The 10,551-nt window shown below is 40.4% G+C and overlaps 1 pseudogene; it reads right to left on the reverse strand.

The window, feature by feature from the left end:
• Positions 1-1,637: 1,637 nt before the first annotated feature.
• On the reverse strand, positions 1,638-7,154 carry LOC114614838 (annotated as a pseudogene).
• Positions 7,155-10,551: the final 3,397 nt, after the last annotated feature.

The raw sequence follows: 10,551 nt of genomic DNA on the forward strand, positions 1-10,551 counted from the left end.
TATTTTGAAAATTACATTAATGACATCCAATATGAGTAATAACTAACAAAAAAGAGGAAAAGAAAGTAGGGTAAAATAGAGTGGATGAATTAATTTAGTATATATAATATAGTATATATTACATATAGTATAACATACATAATGAGCTTAAATACATACATGCATTTGTGTGTATATATGTGTGAATGTGTACAAACACCTTAATAATAATCTCTCTTGTATTTTTTTTCAAGGAAAACAAAACACAAAAGAATGATAATGAAGTGACTAAGCTTGCAGAAAACAAGGAAAGACAAAGACTTTACGGTGACCTCTCAAACATGGACTGTACGTAAGGCCATTCATAAAATTGCCCATATCCTGGACAGATTGGAGGAGCCTATAAATAGAAAAGAGTGAGTTATGCCCACCCAATCACATGTCACTGATGGACAGAGCTGGTGTGGACCCACAGAAAAATGTGGGAAGGTTTGGTGGTCCATTAGAGTAAGGCAGCACCTGCTAACAACCCATTTGTGGAGTGCATCCTCCAGCTCTGACATGTAATCGCTGATGTGAACCAGTTCTCTGACAAACTAGAGATGCAACAATTCACAGTTCTGCCAATATCTAGAAAACCTCAGCTTCAAACCTTATGAATTGAAGGGCCCAAACACACAAGACTGTCCCCGCTTCAAATTTCAATTGTAAATTCCAGGCCACCAGTGCTTCTGATCAACCAGCTGTAAGTTCAGAGTTCCCAAAGACCCAATCTTCATGATCAACAATCTGTTAGGGTGACCTACAGATCTAGATTTACCTTATCAGTTTGTTATGAAGGGATCCGAGCACAAAAGCTTCTATACCAGGGGGAATTGGGGTGTGCCCTCTCCTGATGTGTGGGTACATTCACCAAGCCAGATCTCTGAACTGCATTATTCAACAAGTTTTACAGACCTAAGCTCAGGTCTTTTGCTCCACTCATTTTCTATGACTAGATGGATGAGGCTGAAAGTCCCAGTCTTCAAATTGCTTGTCCTTTTGAGTAACTAGCCCCACCTTAAGGTTTTCTAGAATTCACTTATTACCTTATTAGTGCAAACTCAGTAGTGATCCCCAAGATGGGTTCTTTTTGTCAAAAAAAATAAAAAGAGGTTCCAGGTTCCACCTTTAAAAAAAAAAATTTTCCCCTTCTACCACAAAACAAAGTAGAAGAAATGATTAAAATTGCCAAAGTAGTTAACTGGTAGAACATGTATTAGTCACACACACACACACACACACACACAAATTCCAGGTAGGAAGGCAGGCTTATTTACAAGAGAACATGTAAAACCAAAGTGGGTGTCATGAATTATTAAAACACACACACACACACACACACACAGATGGTACAAGAGGCACCACTGCTTACAGTGCTAGAGCAGTGAGAGACCAGAGGCAGACACAGACAGGGTCAGGCTTCACAGCATCAGTGCGATGGATCCACAAACTATGTTAATGCTAGTTCATGGGTTAAGGACTTGTCTCCAAATGTGTCCTGTTTTGGCCCTCAGAGGTTCAGTTCTGCAGATTTCAACTGCTCTAAAAGCCTACCTACTCGGAGGGCATGTGATCACAGGAAGCTTAAGAAGTTGTAAAAGCTATGCAGACCCCAATCAGCAGTCTGCTCTCAGCTGCAGCCCTGCATTTTTCTGAGAAATGTCAAGGGGAAAGTCAAACACCAGTAAACACTGTCTCTCGTTAACTGCAAAGCTGGAGTGACTGAAATACAGCCAATATACGAAAACAAATGAGAATTTCCAGGCTTACTTTTAAAGCCTTTTATTTTCTGGTCTTAAATATTAATAGATAATCTAGTTTTCTACTCAGCAAACAAAGGATAGTTTTATCCCTGGCTGGCCTTACAGTAAAGTCACAAACATTTTAAGTCAGCTGAAAATCTGGAACAAAGACACTGCTAAAATCCCCAAATACAATCTTCTGGAAGCTTGTTGCTCAAAAGTCGTTATGGACTAAAACTAACCTGAAGCAGTGCAAAGGGAATGAGAGATCCGTCAAAGCTTGTCAGATTCCTCACAGGAACAAAGGGGCAATGCTCCCTGAAACTGTTGCGTTTTGTAAGAGAGAGGAGCTTACACACACTAGGATGTGGAACTAATTTTTTTTTTTAAATCTAATTCCATGGACATTTTCCCACAGTGGAAAATCAGGAATGAATCTTAAGTGCTCTCCTTCATCAGAAGTGGTGAACCCGATCTCTGTACTCACAAAGACAGTTTGTCAAGCAGACTGTGGAAGCAGACTGTAGAACCAGCTTCCTATAGCCAGAGACCACTACCTTGAATATAGCTAAAGCAAACAGCAACCATTATGCAAAGTCACAGTTCACTCTAAAAAACAGTAAAGTTTACCACTTTAGTATTTTAAAGGAAGTTGTCAAAAATAAAATTTCAAAATAACAAGTCATACTGTCGGGAATGTACCCAGCTACACCTGGCACTAGACACAGCACAAAGCCTGGCCTATGAGACTCTCTATTAACAAGGGCAGAGTGAAGGAAGCGAAGAGCCATTGTAACATTCCAGATGTCCAGACAGTACTGACCAGCTGCTCCCAGGGCCAGGGCTCACTCCACAGCAGCCCCACAACTCATTTTTCTTTTCTTTTTGCTTGAGAAGCTTGTTTTTCTACCCTCTGGCCATTCCAATGTACTTCAAAATGATTCCATGTTGGTTTAGTCCAGGAAGCAACAGCACAAAAGTCACAATCAGGTAATTGAGAAGCAGGTTGTGGACTTGCTGTCCCACCTAAGCCACTGAAGCAAGAGAAGTGATCATGGTCATGAAGTACATTTTAGGCTTTTCCTCCTTTATCGAAAAGAGGCGTTCCCACCAGCCTATAGCCCTGCAGCAAGTTTTTACTAGATTACTGAAGATTTTATGAAATCTTTGCTGTTGTTCAGTGGCCCATTTATTAGAGCCAAAAATCCTCAGTGCTAGAATGGGAACAAGGTAGTCAGCCAGGCATAAAACATAACAAAGCAGGAATAATAGATAATCAGGAACAGCAGGGAAACCACACCCATGATAGCAGGTGGAAACCAGGCTCTTTCCCGTCGAAGGACTTTGTCAGCCATCAGCATCACTTCTCCCCAGCCTTGCAGCTGCTCTTCAAGGCTTGCAGTCTCCAAGGCCAGCAGGTTGTTGCTGCGGTTATCCCCCCTCCGCCATTGTTCCAGAAGCATAGTTATCAACAAGCGCAAATACACTATCCCCACCACCAGCACAGCAACCGGAGCCCCAAGATGGGTTCTTTACACATGGTAAAGATGTCTTCTATACTGAAGGAAATCCAAGGGTGTGGGTAGTCTGTGCTAGGAGTTATGGAAAAACCCTTTCTTAAAATTATTATCCTCTTCAACCCACAAATAAGTCCATCAGCAAAAACTGGAAAATTTGGCTGGCTTTAAGTTAGTCTTTGGTTCAACACCTAAGTTGTATAGCAAGAATCACTAAGAAGACAGGCTTGAATATGCTATGAGGCAACCAACTGCCTTCTGATTATATCTGAGACCTTCTCTACAGGAGAGAATTTCATGACTGGTGCTGTATAATCCTAATCAAAACCCCATGGCTGAGAGGTAGGCCCTAAGGTACTACTATAGGCTATTGCTATTTTGCTCTATGGCCATTTATGTTTATACCCTTAGACCTGGGTTGCTCTTGTCACATTGATCAGAGAAGCTTCCCCTCTACTCCCCAGTGGGCAGCAGTTAATACAAAGACACATAATTGGGTAGAATGTTGAGAGTAAGAGACTGAGTGATCATCGCTAAATGGGAGATTTTCATCAAAATGTTACCCCACCAAGGATTAGAGGATCACAGAGGAGGAGATGGAGAGAATGTGAGAGGCAGAAGAGGTATAAGAGAGCTGTAGAAATGCTGTCCTCTGGACATGACATGATCATCGCACTCCTGAGTGCACAGCAGCTCTGGTTACTTGCACTACAGTAATCCAGCCCAAATTCCCGCATAGATGGGGTAGGTGATCTCCAGCCACTACCTGATTCTGAAGAGCCATTGACAGTAGATAGTTGACAGAGAAGAGAAAGTCATCGTTAATGTGGAGGTGGCCACTGGTAGAATTCCCATTCTCTAGTGGATAGCCCTACATTTGTGCATAGGAAGAGGAAGACATGAATTTGGGAGGAGGGAAGTGCTGGAGGGATATGGAGAATGTCAATGGAGAGAAGTTGGAAGTGGGGATAAGATCACAGTGCATTGTATACAAGGGTGAAATTTGCAGAATATAGAATGTTTGTAATAAATAAGCAGGGTGCTCCAAATGGCACTATGAATCTCAGCGTGCAGCAACAAAAACCCTGAACAACATGAAAAAGAAAATTCTCCTGGTAAGAAAACACTTGCCAGGAGTACTTTACACTTGGCAGTTATATACTTTAAAAATGACCTGTACTGAACACACATTGTCTTACAACTCAGCACCAAGAAGGTAAGCAGTTAAAATTTCAGATGCACAAAAACATCAGGAACACGGCTCCCCAAAGACAACGTCAGATAATATCTTCACGTTATTAGTCCCTAGGGAAATACAGTAGGATGTGGCTACACAGATGGCTGTGATCAAAAAGGAAAGACGAGGCCCTGGTGAGGAACTGGCACACAGGGAAGCCACACGCACTGTTGGGAGAAATGTGAAATACTCAGACTAGTTTGGAAAACAGGCAGCTTACTAAAATAATTTAACTCCCCTCTATGACCTAGCAACAGCTTTAGAAATCTAAATTAGAAAAATGAAAGGACAGTCAAGCACAGAACTAGAGGAGAAGACTCATCGCATCATGGTTCCTAACAGCCTCAAGGTAGGAACCGTCTAACTGTGCATCAGTTGATACTAAAGATTGGTGCCTACGTACAAAGAAATAGCATTCAGTAGGAGACAGGAAAGATGTGATAGCTATTACGACACGGATGTCTGTCAATTCAAGTACTTATAACAAGATGCCATAGACTGAGTGGTTTGAACTATAGACCTTTCTTTCTCATAGTACAAGAAGACAGCATGGCAGATTCCATGTGTGAGGAGGACCGTTTTCTTGGTTGGTAAAGAACCATTTTCTCAAATCCTAGCATAGCATGAAGAACACATTTTAGTCTTTTTCTCTCATAAAAAAGTCTAAAATTCATGATGCTCTGAGTATTTGCATATCATTTCTGTACTGCCTTTCGTTTTTCTCATTTAGATTTCTCACACTGTTGCTGCTAGGTCATGTGGTAGAATCAAACTACTTTAGAAAGCTACTTCAAGTATTGCCCAAAGTTAATTGTTTCCCCAAAGGTCTTTCTCCCAATATCATTCTACTGGAGTTTGGACTGTCAGCATAGTGAGTTTAGGAGAGAGAATATTTAGTCCACAGCAGTGAATTAACCTTGGAAGAACTAGAATATACCATATGCAAAAGATTGCATGTTCTGGGCTTCCACTTCAATGAACTGACTAGAGAAAGCAACCTAGGAACAAAGCAGTGGTTGGATGGATGGATCCTGGCTGAATGGGACCAGGCCCTGGGAGTGACTTTGTGTGTTGGTTACAGATGGGACTGAGAGAAAATTTTGAGCAGTTCTAAATTTGCTAATAATCACATAACTATAAATCACCGAATTATACATTTACAGTAGATAAAATGTATAGACTATGAAGATTAGATCTTAAACTGTGTATTTTTAAAAAGTTTTAGCAATCCACAAGGCCTGGGAGAGACCAAAGTCTCCAGAGAAGCCTGCCTTTGTATATTTGGATAAAAGAAATTCTTTTCCTTTCTCATCGTTTGACTTGATTAACTCTGCTTGCAGAGAAACAAGTTTATGGGAATCTTAAATGCTTAGTTCCCTAGAGGATCTTTGAATTTTCTGCTGTCCCCAGAGGAGATATCTAAATAGCATGTGTGAATTTCATTAACAAATAAAAACTGAAGAATTTTTTAAACCACTCTTCCGGCATAACTTGCCAGCAGTTCAGTGTGTCGTCCCCATAGTCTCTCTTCTCACCAGGTACTGACTTTCTGAAGCATCCACAGAGTGACTGTGGGACCGCAAGGCCTTGTGAATTCTTTTAGCTAAGAACCATGCTGAGGGTACAAATGATGGGGCTAGAAACATGGTTCAGTGCTGCAGGGCTTGCTCCAGTTCATGAGACCCTGTGTTCTCTTTTCTCGACATGGAGAGTGGACAGCAAATATGCCTGAGAGACTCAGAGGCAGCAATGCCAAGTTCAGCTTTTTTACTTCCGCCGAGCCCCACGTTGTTATATAGTAATCCTTTAGAGCTTAGTTATATAGATTCCCTATTTAATTGATTAGCTTGAGTATAGGTTCCTTTTCAGTTCAAGTTGTCAGACTTCTCTTTTTCAGAGAGGGTCTCACTATTTACCCACTGGCTAACCTGAAACATGCTATGTAGAACAGGCTGGTCTTGTACTGAAAAAGAATCTGCGTCCTATCTCTGTGTCCTGTGGGCTGAGACTAAAGCTATATACAATCATGTCCATTCAACATGAAAGATTTCATGTAATACCAATATAAAAATTTGTATTAATTCCACTTATTAAGGGATCAAAATAATTGTTCCAAGGAAGTAGAGTCAGGTCAATTTTGTACACCTGTAGAAAAGTGATTGGATTATCTTAAAATTATACTCAAAACGAAAATGAATTAGGGATTAGTGGTAGATCAGAAAACTCTCAGGCTACTCTCTGTTTTGTTAGTAATGATTGGAATTGCAGGTGTTTGAAATCTTTAGTTTTCTCGTCTTCTTACATTGAATAGAGTTAATAATAACATAATAGTTTACTGCTGTGCTGAAGGAAAAGGAAAAGAACATGTAGCCAATTTTAACACCTCAGGTCCTGAAGCAAATGATAGGATCTTTACATGAATAATTTATGTTTTCCTGTCTTATCAAAGCCAGCTGAGGAGTCCTGAGCTCAGGAGAGCTCAGGGATGAATCACTGCTTCCTTCTGTCTCCCTCCGTTCTAGTCAGGGAACTCTTTACTGTCATAACTGGTCTCCTGTATGCTCGATATCTCAGACCTTTTGTGAGCTTGCTGTAACTGCTATAGAGCAATGGGGGAGTTGGGCATTCTTTTGCCATTGCGGCATCACTTCGCCAGCTGCTCCCTGGGTAAATTCCCACCGTGACTTCAGCATCCTCACAAAGACAGCTCTGTAGAGACCTAGGTCTAAATAACATCAAAGCATTCAGAACAGCTTAGCTCCCTGGGTCTGCTTAGGAAATAGATAGCCAATTTAATTTCCTCAGACATGGGGATATAAAAGCTTCCTTTAAAGTTGCCTCACCCCGCGCATATACCTGTGTATGTGGATATTTGGCTCTCTTCATTCCCATGCACTCAGGCAAGCAGACTGCCTTCTCATGACCACTCAGACCCAACCCTGCCAGATGTTGAGCATTATATTTGCGTGCAATTTGTGAATGCATTATTTGGACACCAAACTTCAGATTATTTCAGGAAGAAGTCCTTTTCTACCCCATGCATCTCTCTGTGAGAAGGTACATCTAAAGACCAAGATGAGGCCCACTGGTTTTCTTTTTCTTTTTGACAAGGCCTCACTATGTAGCCCAGCCTGGCTTCTCGCTCACAACCTTCCTACATCAATATTCCCAGGGTTGGTATTATAATCAGTGTTTAGCAAACACAGGTTTAGCAATTCCACTGAATCCTACTAGTCATGTATCTTTTACTACTAATACTTGTTTGAAAATGTACCTAGCCACATATGGTCAGAGCAGACATGGAACTGTATGTCATGAAGGAACTTTATTTTCAGACACCTAAAAATTCGAGCCACAGACACTGGAGACCTTGGAGGGGACCACACAGAGTCTGTGTTGTGGCTATCTCAGGAAAAAAATAGGTAGCTTAGGCATCCTACAAAAGTTTAAGACTGTATCCTTTGGATACATTTTAAAGGATGTGGACTGGGATAGTGGTTCTTAGAAACTACAATCTTGCCCCAAGGTGCCTTACTGGAGTATCAGCATGGTGTGTACTGTCTGATAAAACACCTAGTCAAACGTGATATGTTGGCATATACTTGTAAAACCAACACTTAAGAAGCAGGATGATCACAAGTTTGAAACTAAACTGGGCTCAAACAAACAGCTAGGGTTTGGGGTTTTATTTACCAAAGTCTGCATGTGGGTAGTTTGCTTTCTTTGGGACTTAACTAGAACTATGTGTGGCAGTCTTTCTGGTATCAAAGCATCAAATGCCAGAGAATCAAAGACACATAATCAATGCTGGCCTTAATTAATTCACTTAACTCTTGGGACTTCTGTTTCCTTGACCACACAATGAAGGGATTATATGAAGGAACCTTTAATGTCTCTCAACACTCTGGTTCAAAAGAAAAAAACTTCTTGGCTCCAATGTTACATGCTTCAAGATTTATTTTTATGATGATGAATAATAACCATAGTTAACTCGAGACTCCTAGTTCGGAGGGTAGTGTTTATGTCTGGGAGAACCATTGTTTTCTTAAAAAGAGATAAGCTGACAGTTTTACAACCAAAGCACTTAGTGTCATTTACACATTTCTTCTTTAATGGGATTTTAACAGATAAGACAAGTGAGTTATCTAGAAATCCATGGGAAGTCTAGGGAAGGAGGAAGTTGTCTGACAGACAACATTAAAAACAATGAGGATGAAAAACAGCTTGATTTGCGTCCAAACCCCGCCTAGGCTCCATGAGACCTTGCCAAAAGAAAGAGAGAGAGAGAGAGGGAGAGAGAGAGAGAGAAATATGGAGAGGGAGAGGGGAAGAAAGAATGGGTAAGGAAAATCAGTTTAGAGCTTAGAAGGCAACAATGAAGTTATAAATTGCTTTGTATGAATAAACCATCAGATACAGAAGAGAAATGAAAATTAATACTGATGTGGAGAAGAAAAATCTTCCTTCTCCCTTATCTGCACCTGGTAGTGTGTTCCTGTAATTCCTGTACTCAAGAGGCTCCAACAGGCAGATCCTGAGTTTGAGACCAGCATGGTTACATAGCATAGTGAAGCCCTGTCTCAAAACCACAAAACAAAATAATAACAAAATCAAAATAAAAATAGATATGTGGACAGTGTGTACAACTATGAATTTGAACAAATTATAAGTCTGTAGGCTCAGAGGTAGATGGTAAGCTATCCCATAAACCTAAGGGACATGTGGTCATCAGTTACTATCGCAGAGGCCAGGCTATTCCAAGGCCCAGATTCAGCTACTTGTTTGGATTGCTGACAGGGAAGAACTTAGGGTCGAAGGGATGAAAGTTAGATTGTCGGATAGGTATCTGGATTAGGCAACCATTGGTGATCTTGGCAGAAACTGTGAGTCACACAGAGAGTTTCAGAATGATAGATAAACAGTGTAAATAATGAACACCTGAGCTTTTGTTTAATTCACAATTCAAACAGTGTTATTACTGGATGAAATTTCACTTAATCTTTATAGTCGATGAGGTAGACATGACTAGTCATGTAATCTTGTAGTCAAAGAAAGTGAGATTTAAATCGGGATTTTTACACCAAAGCACTTGGCCTATGGGTGACAGAGCTGGGACTCTGACCCTCCTTTCCTGACCATTCATCTCAAGTTCTTTCCAGGATAACACACTCTCATTGTTGTGACATGATTTTACCCCTTCGTAGAAGGACACATACATGTGACCTCAAGTCTATGATGCTTAACAAAAAAAATATAATAATGTAAAGTGTGAAATTAGACAGGTGGTTCTTTCCCAGGAGCCACAGGTTGAAAGGAAGAAGGTATTCCCCTCAGCGCCTGTCAAAGACAACAAAAGGCCTATGCATACACATTAGGCAACACTCTCCTCAGCGGCTCAATGGTAAATGTAGGAGCTTCTTGAACTATTATTTATCTATTTTCTATTATTGTTTCTGTTTTGTTTTGTTTTTTTTGATAGGGACTTCTGTACCCCAGGCTGGCTTCAAACTCACTATGTAGCTAAGACTTGCCTTAAACTCTTGATTCTCATGCCTGTGCCTCCTGAGAGCTGGGAGTATAAGTGCACATCATTACTTGTATCTTGACATGTGTTATTGACCTCAGTTATAGCTGGGCAAGAGTATAAGGTAAAGAGGGTCAGGAAGTAGGGTACAGAGTATAAATCAAAGTACTTAAAATGACCAGAGAAAGGTGGAAACTTCAGGTTTTATTGTTTATATCTGTCCCATGATTGTCACATATTTTCAGTGCCAAAGTTGTCAATAATGTTCAAAGAAAATTGTTTTAAAGTACTAATCTTTTTGGATACAGAGCCAGAATGCCTGTTGTTAGGCAACATTAAGATCATTCTTTTTTTTTCCTGTTTGACTCAACAAAGCTACTAAGTAAAAAACAAAGAAACAAACAACCCAGCAGAAATAATGAAGCAGAAAGTAGAATTAAATCTTCTATCCCTTTTTCCTGTGATGTTTTTCCTCTAGATTCTTCTTGAGAGTGAAGGTGAAGGAACAGG

The sequence above is a fragment of the Grammomys surdaster genome, unplaced genomic scaffold (genome assembly GCF_004785775.1).
Source record: "Grammomys surdaster isolate TR1022 unplaced genomic scaffold, NIH_TR_1.0 130, whole genome shotgun sequence".
Lineage (NCBI taxonomy): Eukaryota > Metazoa > Chordata > Mammalia > Rodentia > Muridae > Grammomys > Grammomys surdaster.